General features: G+C 43.7%; 1 long non-coding RNA gene across 1 annotated transcript; it reads right to left on the bottom strand.

The window, feature by feature from the left end:
- Positions 1–385: 385 nt before the first annotated feature.
- Positions 386–17,164, bottom strand: LOC309393832. The gene is made up of 3 exons (XR_014175647.1): positions 16,968–17,164; positions 1,151–1,347; positions 386–869 (listed from the first exon to the last, which is right to left on the bottom strand). It is a non-coding gene; the product is annotated as an uncharacterized lncRNA (long non-coding RNA).
- Positions 17,165–21,100: the final 3,936 nt, after the last annotated feature.

Genomic DNA, 21,100 nt, shown 5'->3' with positions numbered 1-21,100 from the left:
CCATGTCACAAGTAATTTGGAAGGGGCTGGCTATTCTAAATTTAAATAAATATATAATTAGTTGATACTCTGAATATTGGACTTTGTTAACTTGGGAAAAGGAGGAGAAAAATGAGGAGAATGAAGAAAGAGGCGGAGGAAGAAGAGGTGGAAAGAGGAGGAGGAGAAGAGGAGGAGGAGGAAGAAGAAGCAGAAAGAGGAGAAGAAGGAGGAGAAGGAGAAGATGAAGAGGAGGAGGAGGGGGAGGAGGAAGAAGAGGAGAAGGAGGAAGAGAAAGAGGAAGAAGAGGAGAGTGAGGAAAGAGGAGGAGGAAGAGGAAGAAGAGGAGACAGAAAGAGGAGAAGAGGAGGAGGAAAGAAGGAAGGAAGAGAAAGAGGAGGAGGAGGAGAAGAAAAAAAAGAAGATGATGATTCCTCTACTTGTAACCTTGTTTTAATTTGTGCTGTTGCCTTAAGATTTACAGAATGGAATCCTGCAAGAAGCATTGCAATATCATTCCCAAGCTTTCATTTCCGTTCAAGCCAAGTCCCCTTGGTGGTTTTCTTTACCTTTATCCTTGCCACAGGGGGCAACTGAAGCCTTTCTTCATTTAGATCCAATGATTTGAGAAGATATTTTTGGGCTAAGTTAAAATGCTTTAGGCTTTATGGCCTAAGCAGAGCGAACGTGCTGTCCTTATTACTCCTAGCTTCTTGTTTCATCAACGTCTCCCGTTTTCGAAGAAGCTGCAGCCAAGCGGTTTAGAAGCTCCCCATATTTTGTGATTTTCCTCCTTCCCTTCTTCATACTTCTCTTCCTCCTTTTTCCTCCTTTTCTGGCATCTTAACTAAGTTGGTTAATTGTTCTGTCTGAAGCACATCTATCTCCACCTTTTAGAAAAAGGAATCATTAGACGCTTCTTTTGGTTTTATCTTTCCTTCAGGGTCTTTCCTTTCATTTTTGAATAACATTATCGAGTAAACTGCCCTTTTTTCATCCCCCCTGCAAGTAACCTCACTGACTCATTTCAAGCGAAGGGCAGGTCAATCTATCTAACAAAATGAAATTCAATGTAGACGGTGGTGGGATTCAGCTGGTGTAACAACGGGTTTGCTGAGCATGCTTCACTCCATGCATGCACAGTGCATTTGAAAACAGTTCAAAAACTTACTTTCTATTGCAGCCCTGGTGAATGAAACAGCTGAGGGGTGGCAATGCTATCAGCTGGGCTTCAAACAAAGGAAATATAGGTCAGTATAGTGCAGGGTTGGGTGGGCAGGCCCACCTAATCCTTGGAGCGAACCAGTTTGCTCTCAGCTGATCATCGAAGCTGCCGGTTCGCCTGAATCTGTCTGAACGGCTGAGTGGCTGTGGTTACCGGTGCCCCGCTTCAGCCAGTGGGTTCCATCCCTGGCCATTGGGGGTGAACAACTGCCCCCGGTGGATAGGGCGCGCAATTTGGGCGTCCTCCTAGATGCCTGGCTGTCGCTGGATGACCATGTGACGGCCGTGGCTAGGGGGGCGTTCCACCAGGTTCGCCAATTGCGCCCCCTACTGGAGCGGGACGCCCTTCGCACAGTCACTCATGCCCTGGTGACGTCCCGCCTTGATTACTGCAATGCTCTCTACATGGGGCTCCCCTTGAGATGCACCCGAAGGCTGCAGCTGGTCCAGAATGCAGCCGTGCGGACAATTATGGGGAGTACTAGGTACTCCCATATAACACCGCTCCTGCGCGAGCTGCACTGGCTACCTGTGGCTTTTCGGGTGCATTTCAAGGTGTTGATTATCACCTTTAAAGCACTCCATGGCTCAGGACCTAGTTATTTGCGGGATCGCATCCTACCCCATACATCCCTGCGACCAATTCGCTCCCACAGAGAGGGACTCCTCCGGGTACCATCCGCTAAGCAATGCGAGCGGGCGGTGCCCAGGAGTAGGGCCTTCTCTGTGATGGGCCCAAACCTCTGGAACGACCTCCCCCCCGATATTAGAATTACTGCTGATCTCCGCTCCTTCCGTAAGAAACTCAAGACCCACCTGTTCCAATTAGCGGGCCTGGCCTAATCGCAATCATAAGTATAACCTAATCCTGACCTTCCTGGCTGGCATTTTAAATTTTTAAATTCTAGGGTATTTTAATTGGTTTTAATTGGTTTTAATTATCAGTTAGTTCATGACTATTGTACAGACTGTGTGTTTAATTTGTTTTGTCTGGGGTTTTGTATTTTTGTTGTCTATTGTATATTTTATTTTTGTCTGTACACCGCCCCGAGTCCCTTCCGGGAGAGGGGGCGGTTTATAAATTTAATAAACTGAAACTGAAACTGAATCCTACTGAATGTAGACAAAAGCAAAGTTTTGCACTTAGATAAGAAAAAACAAATGCACAGGTACAGACTAGCTGAAATTTGACTCAGCAGCGGTAACTGCGAGAGGGATCTTGGAGTCCTAGTGGACAATCACTTAAATATGAGCCAACTGTGTGCGGCAACTGCCCAAAAGACCAATGCTATCCTAGATTGTATTAATGAAGGGATAGAATTAACATCACGTGAAATATTAGTGCTACTTTATCCGACCTTGTTGTGGGACCACACTTTGAATATTACATCCAGTTGTGGTGGCCATGGTATATATGTATATATGTTGATATTCTGGAAAGAATACAGAGAAGAGCAACAAAGATGATTAGGGGACTGAAGGCTAAAACATGTAAATAATGGTTGCAGGAATTGGGTCGGGTGGGTTTCTGCCAGTTCTAACCTCTTCTGTAGAAGAGGTTCCACAAATCTACAGTGCCGTTTAGAACCGGTTCCAGCTCCCTCCCCCCCCGCGCCCATCTGCGCATCATCAAGATGAAGAGCGAGAGGAGGAATTCTGGGAGTTGAAGTTCACAAGTCTTTATATATATATTTTATTTTCAAAACAGACACAACACAAAGAATCCTCCTTCTTTACATACTGTAGAAAGTGTATCAGTTGGTTACAAAAGACTTTTGTGAATCTCTTCCATAGTCATCAACGATAATTAATATTAACTCAAGTATTTTAACTCAGATATATTTATACATATTACCATCATCATACCTCCATTTTCATTTGACTATAATTGTTTAAATGTCCTTCATCATAAAATATATCAAGATTTAAAACATAACCCACATACTGGCATTTCATTTGCTATTTCTAATATCCTCCAATAACACTGAATCCTTATGGCCTATTCTGGCTAAACATCCATAATATTTAGTAACAAAAATTTCTAATCCTCCTTTCCAAATCACTGTTTACAATTTACATCCAGTTTCCTTATGTTGTACCCATGCATATATATACGTTGTTATCATTATCCCTCCTTTATCATAACATTTTCCCCTAATAAACAAAACGTAACTAAATTTAACGTAGTTCTTTTTATTAACCTTTATATATAACCAAAAAAAATTTCCAATCTTACTTTCATAGATACCATTCAATATTCATATCCAATTACTACTTATCATAGCAATACATATGTATACATTATTATCATTATCAATTATTTATTTAACTATATCTATTGTCACTAAATTTCACTAAGTTTAACTAGTTTTAGATTATACCCTTTCATCTATCAACCTGTATCTTTCCAGTAGCAAAACAATCTCATGTCTTTTGCCATTTGTGGTATCAGTCCTCTAATCACGTCTTTAATCAAATTTGTATGGACTCCTCTTTGCAATTCATTGCTTATTAAGTCTCTCATGTAATTTCTATGCCCTTCTTCTGTTTCCTTAATCAGCTTATCTTTAATTGTCAGTGGTGTTTTCAACGATGTTGCTAACAAAATTTCTCTCTTTAAATCCATAAATTCTTTTATTTTTTCTTCTTCTGTATCTTGCCATCTGGGGTAGAGTTCCCTCCATTTAATTCCTCTTTCCATATCCCACTCTTTCCATTTCCAGACACAAAGGAGAGGAGCCAACACTGCGACGATACGGACATCCAGAGGAGGAGCCAACATCGCGACAATACGGACGTGCGGTCTTGAAGCTCCGAGACCTCAGCCGATACTTTTGCTGCTGGGTGGTCCAATCGGACCTAAACTATCCCACAGAGATGGTGAACAGAAAGAACACATCTTGCTGATCGCAGGGACATTGCAAAGTCCCTGATCGATCCAAGAGAAGTTCTTCAAGCCAGTGACAAAAAGTCCAGCCACCAGGCTGATGAAGTTGGGGCGGCTCCAAAATGGAAGGATACCGAAAGAGAAAGTGTTTCCAGCTGGTGAGGAATTTTTACCATTTTAAAAGAGACTGCCTATAAAAAACTGAAAGTTAATTTAAATTGAAGAACAGAAGAAATAAGTGGCGGAATTAAGCTTTGAATGGTTTTGGACAGTGGGTTATCTTACTTTTTAAATGTTATTTTCATGGATGGAATCTATGCAAGCCTTTTAAACTGAATGGATTAAGTTTTCTTCTTCTTTTTTATTATTATTTTTTGCAACCTATGGACTAAAATTCTCCTTCTTCATTACTGTGTGAGTTTTTCCCTTTTTCTTCTCTATTTCATTCAAGAATTTGATTTTTTAAAAAACTTGGAATAAAAAAAGATACAAAAAGCAACAAAAAACATTGTAACAACAGAGGGGAAGACGACACTGCTACTCGGAGGCTGGAGGTTTGTGTATTGGAAACAAAACACTTTTAGTTTCCTCACTGATTATTCTGACTTGGCACTTCAAGGTCTCACTGCTTTGTCTATAGAGAGTGATAAGAAGAAAAGCATACAGATGTTCCTTTGAAGTATATCTTTAACCAGAGAAAAGTGAAAATAAGACCTTATTGTGAATTTATGCTTAATCTTGTAAAAACCTTCCAAGCCAGAGCAGCAGTGTTTGTCAGCTGGAGATAGTGGCACAATCTCAACAGCAGAAAGAAACTTTAAGTTTGCAAAAGATATTGTTAGAAATTCAGAAATTATCAAACACATTTGAGAGGATGGAGAAGAAGTTGGAAAATCTAGAGCATCTAACAGTAAAATATGATGAAGAAGTTGGAGACGTTTATCAAGCGGAAAAAGTGGAGGTTAGAGTCCTAAAAACCAAAGAGAAAAATGACTACAAAGAAATTAAATCCGCTGATATCTATGGTGATTGGTTTGGGTCTGGAAATGGAAAGAAGTCTACAAGTCTTAAAGCTGTGAAGTTTGAACACCCCTGGTTTTTTTTCCTAAAGTGGTGCAAGGGTCTTGTAACTTGACAGCTTTAAGACTTGTGTGCTTCAAATGCCAGAGTTTCTGAGCCAACATTTTGGTTGCTAAGCAAGAGCTTTGTTAAGTGAGTTTCACCACATTTTACAAGTTGGCCACACCCAATCACATGGCCAGCAAGCCACTCCCACCAGTCACATGACTGGCAAGCCACTCCCACAAAGCAGGCCACACCTACAGAAGAGGTACTAAATTTTTTTGAAACCCACCACTGAATTGGGTATGTCCAGTCTAGTGAAAAGAAGGATTAGGAGTGACATGATAGCAGTGTTCCAATATTTGAGGGGCTGCCACAAAGAAAAGGAGATTGATCTATTTTCCAAAGTATAGAAAGGAAGACAAGAAACAATGAATGGAAACTAACCAAGGAGAGAAGGAATATATACATAAGGAAAAACTTCCTGATAGTAAGAACAATCAGCCAGAGGAACAGGTTGCCTTCAGAAGTTGTGGGTGCTCAATCACTTGAGATTTCCAAAAAGAGACTGGGCAGCCATTTGTCTAAAATGGTGTAGGGTCTCCTGCTCGAGTAGGGGATTGGACTAGAAGAGATTAGATTGGACTCTAAGGTCCAGTGGTGAAATTCAATTTTTTTACTATTGGTTCTGTGAGCATGGCTTGGCCGACATGGCAGGGAAAGGATCCTGCAAAATCTCCATTCCCACTCCACTCCTGTGGGAAGGCTATTGCAACATCTCCATTCCTACCCTACTCCAGGGACAGGATACTGCAAAATCTCCATTCCCACCCCACTCTGGGGCCAGTCAGAGGTGGTATTTGCTGATTCTCTGAACTATTCAAAATTTCCGCTACCGGTTCTCTAGAACCTGACAGAACCTGCTGAATTTCACTTCCTAAGGTCCGTTCCAACCAGCAATGGGAGTCACTTACCTTCCCTGCTGGTTCGCAAATGTGATCCGCGTCTGTGCATGTGCAGTGCTCATGCATTACACCGGAGCGGGTGTGATGACCTTCTGCAACCCTCTGTCAGTCAAAACAGAGCTCCAAAAGGCTTCCCATGGCTTTTGCAAGCTCTGTTTTCAGTTGTGATGGCCTCTTGAAACTCTCTTCCAGTGAAAACAGAGCTTGCAAGGGTCGCCTGCAGCCCTCCCGAGATCTGTTTTCACTGGCAAAGGCACCACAGGCCGGTCCTTTGCTGTTTCCAGGGTGGCCTCATGGGCCAGATCTAGTACCCCGCATGCCAGATCTGGCCCCCAGGCCTTGAGTTTGACACCTCTGAGATAATAAGTCCAACCCACATTTCTGATTAAGTGAAAGGGTCTTCGTCTTAGTCCTCAGCCTCATTTATTTGTAGACGTTCTCCAGGATCCAGCCCTAAAACCAAAAGTTCCTTTTGAATAATTTGTTGCTAGGTTCTCTGATTTCTTCTTTTCAGTTAAGTGATCCTATCAATACCACTGACAATTCTTAGAAAAATTCAGCAGGCCCATGTAATGTGGTTTGGTTTTTTCTTTCCAGTGGCCCCCAACTGGGATTTCCAGTAATATGTTCCTACCACTTTAAATTAAATTTGGATGAAACAGAATGCATTGCTTTGCAACTGTTTGTCTGTCTTTCCTCCTATTAATTTTATTTGTCACAACTGCCATCTTCGGGAGTCTTCTGAAGTCCAAGGTCTGGGAGTTCTCCTTGACGAAAAACTGACTTTCATCATTAAGCAACAGCAACTTCCATCTTCTCAATATCTGGATAATTCGTTCATTTCTTCTTATTCAAACATTTCAGCAGTTCGCTCATACCTTGGTGGTGACTCACCTGGACCATTAGTGAGAAAGTTTTCCTGACTCTCTTCTCCATCCTGGGGTTTAGGTCCTCTGCAATTCACCTCCTTCCATCAATCTTTCCACTGGCTAGGTTTTGAGAGCATTATCGGTTTTAAATGGTGGATGCTAATTTTTTGAACTGAAGAATTTGATTGCAATCGATGTGTCCGGCCTGGAAGCCATCTTTTACCTTTGGGACTTCAGGCCTGCCACCTTTTCTGCTGTGGGAAAAATGGGAGGGGGGATTATACAGAGTGTGTGTGATATATAGTCAAAAGAACATTCTTTTCTCAGAGAGTCAAGGCCAGTTTGCCCTGCAGCTGCAATGAGGTGAGTGGGAGGCATCTCCAGTTTTGGATGGTGCCTGATTGGGCCGTGTGATGGACATGTGGGTGCTGGGCAGGGACTTGAACTTTCACTTAGGAGGGGAAAACCTGGAAACTTTCAGATTTGGCTTTTTCTGGATGTGCCAATATGACATCTCTAATAAGATGGAACTTTGAGGAAATTCAAGCCTTCTTTTGTTAGGGGTGTTACTTGGAACCCTGACATTAACCCCAATCTCTTTTAAAGAACTCCACCCCCGAACTCTGGGGTGCTGTCCGGCGGCCTGAGCCCCAGTGTCAACCTGAACCCTGGCGGCGTCAAGACTCAGGGGAAATAGAGGAAGACAAGAAACCCATGGAGGGAGCCACCGGAAATGGTTCTGTGATTTATGTCGAGACCAGGGGTGGGTTCTGGCAAAGACTACTGCTGGTTTGCTCAACTAGTTTCCACAAACTAGTTGTCTGTCAAGCAGGTAAAATGTTGAACGTGGGTCACATCTAGAGAGGAGTTGAAACCTTCCCTGGGGATCATGTGTCACACATCCCCAGTTCCTCCTCCTAGTAATCTAGAGATTTTCATCAACAATGAATGTAGCTTTACAAGCAGCTAGTATAATTTGAGGAGCAACTCTGTTTGAGTACATTGTGCTATCACATCCTTGGCTCATCTTGAGTACATTGTGCTGTCACATCCTTGGCTCATCTTGTCCCCCAGATTTTATGGGTGGGATGCTGCTGATTTTACAACCGGTTTAGTGAGTGCGCGTTTCATGTGCATGTGCAGTGCTACATGACGGATTTAGAAGCTCAGCTGCTTATCTTCCAAGTCAGCAATGATAAGTAAAACAGCTGGGGGGGGGATTCATCTGTGTCATGTGATTGAGGTGAGCTGGAAAGCAGGAAATAAAGGACAGGATAGAGCCGGGGCAGGTGGGCAGGCCAGCTGATTGTTGGAGCTACCTGTTCCCCCGAACCAGTCTGAACCAGCTGAATACCACCTCTGAATGAAACTCCCCATTCTGATTGGCAAATGAGCATTGGGCTGAGACATCTCATGGCTCAACGATTGGCCAAGAATGGAAAGTTCTGATTGGCTGTCGGCAAGCATCTGTTTTCTGGGTGAACTACATCATAGGCTCTTTGTGAGGATAAAGGGAAGGAACTATTCATGCAGGCTTGTAGTCCTTAGAGGCACCAAAGCAAGAATTTGCTGTGATTGCTATTTAATGCCTCATTACAAGCAGTGACATTGTGTTTCTGACTAATAATCCATCAGAAATGTAGAAGGAGGGGCAGATTTCTCTTAAATAGGACCCCTCAATTTGCCTCATCTCATTTTTTTCCAAGGTGAGGTTGGTGTGGCAGCTTTTACAAAACATCAGAGAGAAAACAGCACACCATCATCTCAAACGTTTCTCCATCACTTGGCCTGTCTCCTTCCATCCATTCAAAAATCTGTTTTTTGATTGCCCTGATGGTGTGAACCTCAATATGCTGGGTGCTAAGCTCTTGGCATACAGAGGTGAATGGAGGGTCCCTGTTCCCTGATTTTTGCCTGCAGATGGTTTGGCCCTGCCTGAATGACATTGAGGCAAAGCCACGGAGCTGTCAACCGAAAGACAGGTTGACTTCATCCTCTTGATGTCCCTCAGGTGAGGATCTCTGGCAACAGGGAAGTTAACTCAAAGACAGGCCGTTGCTTCTGCCCTTTGAAGTTTGGCATCCTGGCTGTGAATAGGAAGCCTGGGGTTGAAAGCAAATTTTTAATACAAACAGAATGACATTAATATCACATTTTGCCATGATGGGGAGAGACTAGTTGCAGGCAGCCCTTTTAAACTCCCAGCAGTGACGTTCTTTACTTGGAAAGAAGGGTAGGGGGGCAGATGCGACGGTATCTAATTTTGCTTCTATCAGAATGAAAAAGGACTTGTCAACTGGATGAAACCGGGATTTCAGGAGTGAACAGTTGAGAGACACGACTGGTAGAATGTCGGTTCCAGAACATTTCAGTTAATGCGACTTCCTGGTCTTTGTTTCCAGCCTCTTCTCCCGTGTCTTCTTTCTGTTAGAATTGGGGGCGAGGCTGGGTGGGGTGGAAGCACTGAAACTCATTAAAACAACATCAAGCCGTTGGATGCAAAACAGAATATTGAAAAGACACATCAGTATTTCCATGTGCAAGTTTCCCTTCATAATATTTATCGGTACTCTGGGATTTCTCCCTGCCTTTCTGGCTTCCCTGAATGGGGAGGTTAGAAATGTAGGTGCTCTGTTCAGCGTTTGCCTGTCACGATAAAAGGATATCAACATGGTTAATAGTCAAGGTTGGCACATGAAAGGAGAGCTGGAGGGATTAATTTTGGGGAAGGGAGGGCAAATTGTCAGTTTGTCCTTTCGTTCCATGCAAAAACAATTGCCTCGTTTGTTATACTGTGGTTCCATGGGGTGGCTTAAGAATGCCAGTTGTGTGTGGCATTGGCCAAGCGTATAATCCTACTTCCAAAACATGTCTGCTCTGTTTAAAAACAATAAGCTTCTAGCTTTTAGTGCCTGGAAAAATGTTCCTAATATTCTGGATGAGACCTACAGAGCCAGAATGACATTCAATAGCACATCTGGGTGGACATAAACCTTAGGCAGAAGTTACTGAATGGGGACAAAAGCCCTCCAAAGCAGTTTCCGGTACGGTGGCTGCTGCTTCCGGCAGGCACCGATACATGCATACTGGGGCATACCACCTGCAACCCACCTCTAAGTGGACTCAATGAAAACAGTGGGACATTTGTTAGTGGGGACTCACTTCTATCCTCTTGGTTTCAGCAGGTTTGCTTTAATGTTACGGAGTCTGGACACAGCTAATGTTATGTAGAAGATGGTGAGGGGGATTAGGGGCTAAATCCTAAAAGGATCAGTTAAAAGAATTGGGCAAGTTTAACCTCAAGAAGGAAAGGCTGAAAAGAGGCATGATAGTAGTTTCCCAATAACCTAAGGATTGGCCTTGGAAAAATGGTATGCAGCAGTGGGTTTCATATTTTGTTACCAATGGTTCACCCCACATGCGCCTGCCCGCTTCACATGAGCCCCTTCCGTGAATGCTCCTGGCCTTCCATGCATGTGCTTTGCTTGTGCACATGCCTTCCGCACATGTGCCCAGCCTCAAAAACGTGCCTAAATCGTACGACAGAGTCAGGGCAAATGGGCAGGCCCTGCTGCAATTTCCACTATGTTGGGTAAACCAGTCTGAACGGGCTGAATACCAACTCTGATGGTACAGATTTATTTTTTGTAGCTCCCAAGTTATAAGAACACAACCCAATTGGTGGCAGCTTTATAGAGAGAGATCTTAGTTTGAAATTAGAAAGTTTCCTAATCATAAGAACTATCCAGCAGCCTGCAAATGTGGAAACGGGTGGACTCCAAAACCGGAGGGTTTCAAAAATAAGTTAGACAGCTTATTGTTTGAGATGATCTGAAGAATCCAGCAGAATATGTCTAGAACCGTGATGGCGAACCTATGGCACGTGTGCCACAAGTGGCACGAGGAGCCATTTGTCAGGGCACGCGAGGCGCTGCCCTGTCAGCTGGCCAGCGCACATGCGCGCGCTGGCCATCTGAGTTCACCTTTTCAAAAGCTATTTTTCTCCTTTCCCAGGCTCCAGGGGCTTTATAGGAGCCTGGGGAGGGCGAAAACAGCCTCCCCCGCCCCCCGGAGGCTTCAGGGACCATCCCTGAAGCCTTCGGAATGCTTAAAACCACCCTCCGAGCAAACCGGAAGTGACTTCCGGGTTGCTCGGAGGGTGGTTTTAAGCATTCCGAAGGCTTCAGGGACCGTCCGAGGCTTCCCTGATGCCTTCGGAGCGCTTAAAACGACCCTCCGAGCAACCCGGAAGTCACTTCCGGTTTGCTCGGAGGGTCGTTTTGAGTGCTCCAAAGGCGTCAGGGAAGCCTCTGGACAGTCCCTGAAGCCTCCGGAGGGCCTCCGGGGGGTTGGGGGAGGCTCTTTTCACCCTCCCCAGGCTCCTATAAAGCCCCTGGAGCCTGGGGAGGGCAAAAAAAACCATGTAAAAATGGGGGGGGTCATGCGTTTTGCACGCATGTGCACTGGGGGGGTCGTGCATTGCATTATGGGTGCGGCCCGCCCGCACTCGACCCCCCTGCACTCCCCCCACTTGTGGCACGCGAGCCAAAAAAGGTTCGCCATCACTGGTCTAGAAGATTCCCCCAAAGTCTCTTCCAAACCTTGGATTCTCTGATTTTTCTATTGCTGATTGGGTTTTTTAACAATCAATCAAACAAACAAACAAACAAACAAACAAACAATCAAGCAAGCAAGCAAGCAAGCAAGCAAGCAAGCAAGCAAGCAAGCAAACAAACAAACAACAAATAAAATATCTAGTGTTAATTATAATTTAAGAAGTTGAGAGCTAATTTTTTTTTGATAGGCTAGCACTCATTCTTGACCTAGAATAGCTCACCAAATATCACATGATGGAGAAAAAAAATTGAGTAAGTTATGATGCCTGATTGAGCCTGGAAAACATAATGATATGTAACCTGAATAAGTCTTTCCCTGTTCCCTCAAGCTGGGCTGACTTTTGAAATGGGAGATTTCCTCTTTAGTTCCCAGATTTAACAGAATAGCAGAATAACAGGAGTTGGATGGGACGTTGGAGGTCTTCTAGTCCAAGCCCCCTGCACAAGTACTCTATATCTTTTTGGACAAATGGCTTGACCAATCTCTTTTTTAAAACCTCCAGTGATGTAGCATCTACAACTTCTGAAGACAAGCCGTTCCATTGGTTAGTTCTTCTCATTGTCAAGAAATGTCTGTTAGAGTTTGCAGCAATCCAACCAGCACACATGTAAATAATTCAGCAGGATTCATTTATACAAGAAACTTGTTTATATACAATAATATAAAGCATGACGCATGTACCCATACAGCAGAAGCCAATACCAGAATCACAGAAACACGGATGCTATATGATATAGATAGAGGCTATATTGCAAGGACAAACTAACTCTTATATACAGACCAGTTGGCTAAGCCCCACTCAGGCTCTGAGCCGTCTGAGTCACCAAACAGTCCCCATTGGCTGACCCGTTACCACCTCTATTCCAGTTCATGAATTCTTATACAGTGACAATGTCTCCTTAGTTCTAAGTTGGTTCTCTCCTACCCTTCCTCCATGAAGGAATCAGAACTGACAATCCTTTGATTCATCAAGAGGGCTAATCAACTGGGTAGCCTACAATAGTGACCACACTTTAGCAATAGCACTTAGACTTATATACCGCTTCATAGTGCTTCTACAGCCCTCTCTAAGTGGTTTACAGAGTCAGTATATGGCCCCCAACAATCTGGATCCTCATTTTACCAACCTCGGAAGGATGGAAGGCTGAGTGAAACTAGAACCTGGCGAGATTCAAACTGCCGAATTGCAGGCAGCTGGCAGCCGGCAGTCAACAGAAGTAAACTGCAATACTCCATTCAAATCACTGGGCCACCACAGCTCCTAACCCTCTGTTTGCAGCATTGTATAGTCCCACAAGCATATGTTACAGAGCCAGAGAAAGTGTTCCAGTATCTAAAGGGCTGCCCCAAAGAATAAGGGATCAACCTAATCTCCAAAGCACCTGAAGACAGGACAAGAAGCAACGGGTGGAAACTATTCAAGGAGAGAAGCAACCTAGAACTAAGGAGAAATTTTCTGACAATTAGAACAATTAACCAATGGAACGGCTTGCCTCCAGAAGTTGTGAATGCTCCAACACTGGAAGTTTTTCCAGAAGATATTGGACAGCCATTTGTCTGGAATGGAATAGGTTTTTTCCCTGCCTGAGCAGGTTGTTGGACTAGAAGACCTCCAAGATCCCTTCCTACTCTGTTATTCTGTTATTTGCAGCAAAATGTACACTGTGTACCTTTATGTAAACAGTGGGCAAAGTTGTATAAGATGTACCAATCCAAATGTATTGCACTTCATCTCCTCTGCTAGAAATCCAGGACCTTCTTAACAGCATTATGGGCCCCTATTTAATGCCTCATAAGCAGTGACACTGTGTTTCTGACTAATAATCCATCAGAAATGCAGAGGGAGGGGCAGATTTCTCTTAAATAGGACCCCTTGATTTGCCTCATCTTATTTTTTCCAAGGTGATGTTGGTGTGGCAGTGTACTGGGGCCCCTACGACAACTACTCACAGGAATAAAAATGTAAATGGTCGATAAAATTAAACATATATTTATTTTATCGGCACTTCCAACAAAATTGATGTTGAAACATGAAAAGCATGATGTGCAGCAACAAGTAATCAACATGAAAAACATTTGAACAATATACAGGCTTGAAAAACATAATAATACTCAGTAAGCTATACAGTTTCTGTATTTATGGTACGAGGCAGGGGTGAAATCTACTTACCTTCGCTATTGGTTTGCAAATGTGTTGCAGGAAATTAAGGGACTCAGATATCGGAATCAAAAGAAGTTGCTTTATTGGTACCAATGGTTCAGAGCAAGTTAAGGCAAGACAGCCATTTGACATCTGAACAACAACTTATAGAAAAGACAGGTTTTATATATTTTTCAAAAGCAGCAGAACACGTGAATATAACATGCTAGTGCTGATGTGTTTGTAGTTTCTGTTACTACATTTCCTGCTTAACCTGTTCCAGTAAGTTCTTGTGGCTAGCTTGTCCTTCTTGAGCCATATGTGTGAAATGTAGCTGAACCTGTGGTTTTGGCTTTTAACATTTTCTGTTTTTGTACACATCTCAAAAGCATATCTTTGTTTCTTCTTTCTGCCATATCTTACTTTTATATTTTAATTTACTTTATATCCTGCCTTAAATGTGAGCGTGCGTGCACGCTTGCTCTGCTCGCCCACGCCACCTCCATGCATGTGCAGGATTTTCTGTGCATGCGCAGAGCATCAAAAACAGAGATGACATCCGGGCAGGTGGGCGGAGCCTGCTACCAAGCACGCCTGCAAAGGTAAGCAGAACAGCGAGGGGAGGAATCCGCTGTGCCACACAATTTAGATTACTCTATTTTTCGGAGTATAAGATGCACCTTTTTCTCTCAAAAAAGAGGCTGAAAATCTGGGTGCATCTTATATACTGAATACAGCATATTTTGCATCCTGAAACCCCGCCCCTTCACCAAAATGGCCGTGCAGAGCCTGTAGGAGGCTTTCAGAGTGTTCCTGGGGGCTGGGGAGGGCAGAAATGAGCATAAAACAGGCCTTTTTTTGCTTGTTTTTTCCCTCCAATCACCAGAAACACTCTACAAGCCTCCTAAAGGCTATGCATGCCCTTTTTTTGACAAAAAATGGCTCGTTTTTTTCACAAAAACAGGTCAGTTTTTGCTTGTTTTTGACCCCCCCTCTCCACACCCCAGGAGCACTCTAGAAGCCTCCTAAAGGCTATTCATGCCTTTTAAAAAATGGGGCCCTTTTTGCGAAAAACGGGCCATTTTTGGGAGGTCTGCAGAATGCAAAAACTTTTTTTTTAATTTGCCTCTTCAAAACCTTGGTGCGTCTTATACTCTGGTGAGTCTTATACTCCAAATAATACGGTAGCTAGAAAGCAGGAAATCCTGCTTTCTAGCTAATTTAAATCGTGTGCCACAGCTGATTGTTGGAAATACGGTTCACCTGATCTGGTAGCATTTTTTTACTATCGGTTCTGGCAAACCGGTCCAAACTGGTAGCATTTCACCCCTGATACAAGATGCATTGAAGGGTTAACATACCTAGATTATTATGGGGCCCCTATGCTTGTGGGGCCTATGGGCAAGTGCTCATCAGGCCCATGCATTAAGACAGCCCTGTAGAAATGAAGCTACAAACAGGTCACCTCATCTGGATCTCCACATGCAATCCCTTGTTTGAGGTTTGGCAGTCTTTGAAAGCAAGTCAAAGCCACTCCAAAGAGTCTGAGACAGATATGTGATAGAATTGACGTCTTTTCTCCCCCTACCCTCTAAAGCAGAGAATTTCGGGGGAAATGGCCTCCCACAAATCATTTGATCATTTTGTCTTCATGGCTGTTTGCAATTTTTCCCCGGCCCTGTTTTCTTGCTGTTTCCTCTTTGTTGTTGTTTGCAGTAATTTTCTCTCCTCTCCTGCCTCCTTGAGTGATCTGAATCAGTCAGGGATCACATTTTCAAAACGATGATAGCCCCAAGCATTTTGCTTAATAAATTGTAGCTGTTTGCTAATGTTATCAGAATGAATGAAGCTCACTCCATATTTCTATTCTGATCAGAGGGGTAAACTCACCGTTTATGGATTTTTGGGGGGCCCAGAAATGAATGGATGATTTCTGATTTTACTAAGGGAAGAATACAGTGACGTGCGGTGAGGTTTATGGCTGGTGAGCCTCAGCCTCCTGCACACCTGGTCCCATTCCCGCCTTCCTGAGTCAACATGAAGGGGACCGCGGAGTGTGAGCCGTGGGACTGCGGAGCGCACTCCTCCTGCACACGTCCCATTCCCCGCCTTCCTGAGTCAACATGAAGGGGACCGCGAAGTGCGAGCCATGCTCCACGGTCCCCTTCATGTTGACTCAGGAAGGCAGGGAATCAGACCACTTGTGCCTTTCCCCTTTTTTTTTCTTTTCATGATGAGAGCGGTGAGGCTCTGCCTCCCCTGACCGCACATCCCTGGAAGAATAAGGGGAGAAGGGATTCATGTATATTATATTTATAATTGATGTGAAGAAAAGGCACCAGGTCTTATTTGGGGGGGGGGAGGGATGTTGTCCATTGATTCCAATATTTGAGGGGCTGCCACAGAGAGGAAGGGGTCAAGCTATTTTCCAAGGCACCTGGAGGCCAGACAAGGAATAATGGATGGAAGCTGACCAAGGAGAGATGCAACCTAGAAACAAGGAGGAACTTTCTGACAGTGAAAACAATCAACCCATGGAACAGAACCCATGACCTTCGGAAGTTGTGGGAGCTTCATCACTTGAGACTTTCAAGAAGAGACTAGACTGCCATTTGTCAGAAATGATGCAGGGTCTCCTGTTTGGGCACAGGGTTGGACTAGATGACTATATGGTCCCTTCCAACCAGTGATGGGTTTCAATTTATTTTACTACCGGTTCGCTCATGCATCGATTCTGCAAATTTACCAGGGCATGCACAGAAGCATCCAGGCAGGTGGGTGGAGCCTCCCACCACCACCACTACCGGTTTGCCCAATCCGGGGCAAACCGGCAGAAATCCACCTCTGCTTCCAACTCTGTTAATCTGTTAAAACTATCTTTCTGTTTTCTTTTTGTTTTGTTTTTTGTTTGCTCTTTCTTGCTTTACCACTTTGTCCTTGCTCTCTTATCTTTCTACCTCTTTATATTGTTTTGTGTTTATCTTTGAACTTTGTAAATGAAACAAACAAAAAACCCCACCTCTTGGATAAAGCTTACAAAAGAAGGGTAATCCAGAGCTGTTAGGCCAGTCCATTCTCAAAAACAAATACTTCTGTGATGACTTGGGGTGTGGCACAAAAGCAACACAACCAGACAACAGGTCTAATTCCCCTTTGTTGCTCCCACTGTGTCCCCCAAACATTCCCACATTCACTACAAGTCCTGGAGTAAAGCTCTCACACACACCTTCAGTAGCCTCTGGCTGTGAGTTGTCCACTAAGCAAGGTTAGTCCACACAGCAAGCAGGACCAGCAGTCCAGGAAACCAGGTTAGTCCAAACAGAAACCAGGGCAAGTAGTTCAGTGTAGCAGGCAAACCAGGCAAACCGGGCAAACCCATAAGACAGAGCACAGTAATCTCCAGGCATCAGCAAGTACACATAAGGCTCCACAGATTCAATGCTTGTTTCCAACAAATGCCCCTCCCACCAGCATTTCCTTACATCTCAATCCCCAGGTGTGCCTTGTGAAAGGAAGTGGGACACTCTCCTCTCTCGTAGCCAACTCAGTCTGCGACAGAGTTGTTCTCGCCTTCTCTCGGTGCTCTAGGATCAGGAGAGGATGGTCATTGCTCTTTGCATGAGCTGTGTCTCCTCTGCTCCTCCCTGTCTGCAGGCCTTTCTAATCCTGAAAAGCCTTGCCTGGACTGACTCTGCCCTTCCCCAGTTTCCTCCAAGGCCAATGGGGCCACCCTCTCAGTCTTTGTCGGCTCTTGTTCTAGCTCATCTTCCCCCACAGATATCAGTTCCGATGGGGGCATGACAACTTCTCACAACTTTATTTATTTTTTTACTGTTGGAAGAAATATCCTTCTGGGTTCTTCCAAGTGGGGAAAAAAGACACTGGAAACATGGAGGCTGCTTGGAAAGATGATTTTAATCGTGGGTAGGATCACGTGGCTTGAACTCCTGAACAGAAAAGGGGGATCACATACTTCAAGATGTTGGGTGAAGAAGAAAAAGGGAGAAAGGGGCTTGTTGAGAGTTACTGTTTTTTATAGTCTCTGTTTGGCCCCACCTTTCTGTTTCCTGTTCCTGTGTAAGAATTGTATTATCTATTGGTTGTCAGACTCCCAAGGGTAGGGTGGGGGGTCTTAGCTAACTTTGTAGGTTGTGTGTCTTTTGAGTCCCAAGCTTGGTTGAGTTCCCAGATGCCCTGTGGTGAGTTTCTATTGCAGGCTAATCCTACCTTTGTTATGTAGAATAGACTGGCTCAGACCTTTTAATGGCCCATTGACAAAGTTGGGGGCTATTAAAAGTGAGACTGTTTCCTGCCTAAAAACATGTTTCTCCATTTCTTATCCAGGGAAATAGAATATTCTGCCTTTTGGGTATTTCCTAGGATATTTCACTCTTCTAGGAGAGGGATGGGTGCTGACTTCCTACATTACCACGAGCCAAAAGTTGCCGGTAGCCCATGGATTAAATATTGACATTATATAGAATATAACGTGCATAAGGCAGAGTTGCCTTGTGCAACTCTGATTACTGCTCCAAAACAGGGTGTTTCTGAATGTCTGCTTATTAAATGACATGCCAAGAAAGATAAAGCAATGGGTTAAAAAACAAAGAAGTTTACAGGTTTTAATCTTTTTTTTTCTCTTGAAAAGGGACGCAGGTGGGTTTGAGTGACATCCAAGTGTAGTAGTGTGGTTTCTAATGTGGTACGATTTCACCTGATTGCTTTGAGGTTGACTTTCTAATAACATTGGATGGTCAAGTTTTGAGATCCAAATGGATCCTTCATAAAATATGGGAACAGGTGAGAGGAGGAATGTCCAATTCAACCTTTTATTACTTGATATTGAAAAGGACAGAAATATATTCCGGTGTTTTGACTTGTTTTCCCTCCGAGGTACTTTACAGAGAGGGAATGTATGATCTTCCCCAATCATCTGTCTTTGAGATTTGCAGATATCAGAACGGGCAGCAGTTTTGCAACTTGTTATAAACAAATGTTTCGTTGTATTACAATCTATTTCTCGGTTAAAAGACCCATGAAATCTGCCTCCTGCTACAGCCGGCTAATCGGAGGGTGATTGGCTGGCAATGAAATGGAAAGAGGACAATTCCGCTAAGCAGCAGAAGACGCCGAACTGATTTTCAGCCAATTTGAGACCCAGCTTGGCTGAAGCTTTTTCTCCGATAAAACCCACAAAGTGAAAAGCTTGAAGTGCCTCTGAATGTAAAAGCCAAAATCAATTTGATTTTAAATGATTTTCAACTGATTTTAAAAGGCGACGGCGTGGAACTTATGGGGGAGGTTAAAAGGCTTCAATTCGATTCACTTCAGATGAAGACAAGTTTATTTTTCGCCTTTATTCAATGTATTCTTCTTTCTATTGTTTTGCAAGGCTTTGTGCCTAGCCAATTTGTTTAAGAATTGCTAGAGCAGCAATAGTGAATAGTTGCTGTTCTAAACAGCCAGAATAAAATACTAAACAGCTCCCTGAAAATTGTTTAGGTGGATGTGCGATACTTCATTGATGGCAGCAGACTTTTCTTGAAAATAATCCTCTATGATGCATAATGTGAGTTTTTATACATACATACATACATACATACATACATACATACATACATACATACATACATACATACATACTGTGTGTGTCTGTGTGTATGTATATAATAGCCAAACCCATTCACTCATCACAAAATCTCCAGAACTGTAAAGCCTACAAACTTGAAATTTGGCACGTATGTTCCTCTTGGCTTCTAGATGCTCGCTAAGAAAGGATTTTTTGAAATAACCATCAGATCAGTATTTCTTATACAGTATATATATACACACACACACTCTGATGCTAAGGAGTTAGATGTTCTACTCCCCCTCCCCATCTGAAAAGAACTCTATTCCAACTGCCACATAGGCATGGACATGGCCAGCGCTTGACTTATCCCGCCTGCAGCTAGCCATACCCTTGTTGAGATTCAAACTTGGGCTGTTTTTACATATTAGGCAGTTATATTAACCTCTAAGCCACAAGCTCTCCTCCCTTATCAGCTGAGCCAGGGGAATGATTAAGTGTTTTTTCTTTTGTCAAAGCACCTGGTATGCCCAAATATGGGAGGGAGCATACCCATTAGGAAAAATGGATTGTCATAATTTTGAATCCAGTCCCATGCTACCTCAACTTATGACCTCACTGACTTTCAATTGCAATTCTGGGTGCAATTATAGTTGTAGAGTAAGGACTACCGGTATTAGTTCTTTCTATAGTTTCTGTCTTTAAAAAACAAACAAATCTTTTATTTTATAAACCTGACTCACAGTTAATGATCTCAAAAAGTCTTTGCCAATCTTTCTACTTTAGAAACCTTAGCAGCCAAGTTCTTTGAAGTCCAAATCATGTCCATTCTTGAAAGAGATCTTTGCCGATCCTTGTATTCTTTTTCGTTGCTTTAGCACCATGATGGCGAACCTATCACAGAGCCCTGTCTGTGGGCATGCCAGCTATTGCCCCAGCATGTGTGCATTCCTCTTGCTGGCCAGCTTGTCTTGTGTCTGGGGCAGGGCGCATGCTGGGGACATGTGGGGGACATGCGTGCACATGCATGGGGTGGTGCGCATGAATGGGGAACACTCGCATTGGGGGTGGGGGTGTCACCTGAACATTGCATTATGGGTGTGGGGGCAAGTGCATGAGCACACTTTCAGCACACGGCGACAAAAAGGTTACCCATCATTGCTTTAGCAGGTGTAAGGAGGGAATTGGGACCAGTTTATTTTTTTTCCTTTTTTCCTCTCTCTCTCTCTCTCTCAGGCAGAGCCATAGTAGGAATTTCCCAAAGTCCTTTCATTACATCACCCAGCAAGAGTCAACCAAGCTTGGGACTCAGGACAGCCTACAGAATTGCCCCTGCATGGCCCCATGGGAGTCTGACAACCAACTCTGCCCCCTTCACCAAAATGGCCGTGCATAGCCTTTAGGAGGCTTCCAGAGTGCTCCTAGGGGCTGGGAAGGGCAGAAATGAGTGAAAAACAGGCTGTTTTTTGCTCATTTTGCCCCCCCCCCAGCTCCTAGGAACACTCTATAAGCCTCTTAAAGACTATGCATACCCTTTTTTGACAAAAAATTTTCGTGAAAAATGGGCCGTTTTTTGCTTGTTTTTGCACCCCAGCCCCCAGGAGCACTCTATAAGCCTCCTAAAGGCTATTCATGCCCTTTTTTTGGAAAAAGAAATGGGCCCATTTTTGCAAAAAAAGGGCCATTTTCGGGTGGTCTGCAGAATGCAAAAAAAATTTTTTTTAATTTGCCTCTTCCAAATCTTGGTGCGTATTATACTCCGGTGCATCTTATACTCCGAAAAATATG

Source organism: Natrix helvetica, assembly GCF_964273705.1.
Source record: "Natrix helvetica genome assembly, chromosome: 5".
Taxonomy (NCBI): Eukaryota; Metazoa; Chordata; class Lepidosauria; order Squamata; family Natricidae; genus Natrix; species Natrix helvetica.
Note: the sequence above shows the minus strand (reverse complement) of the source record. Positions and strands in the feature narration are given on the sequence as shown.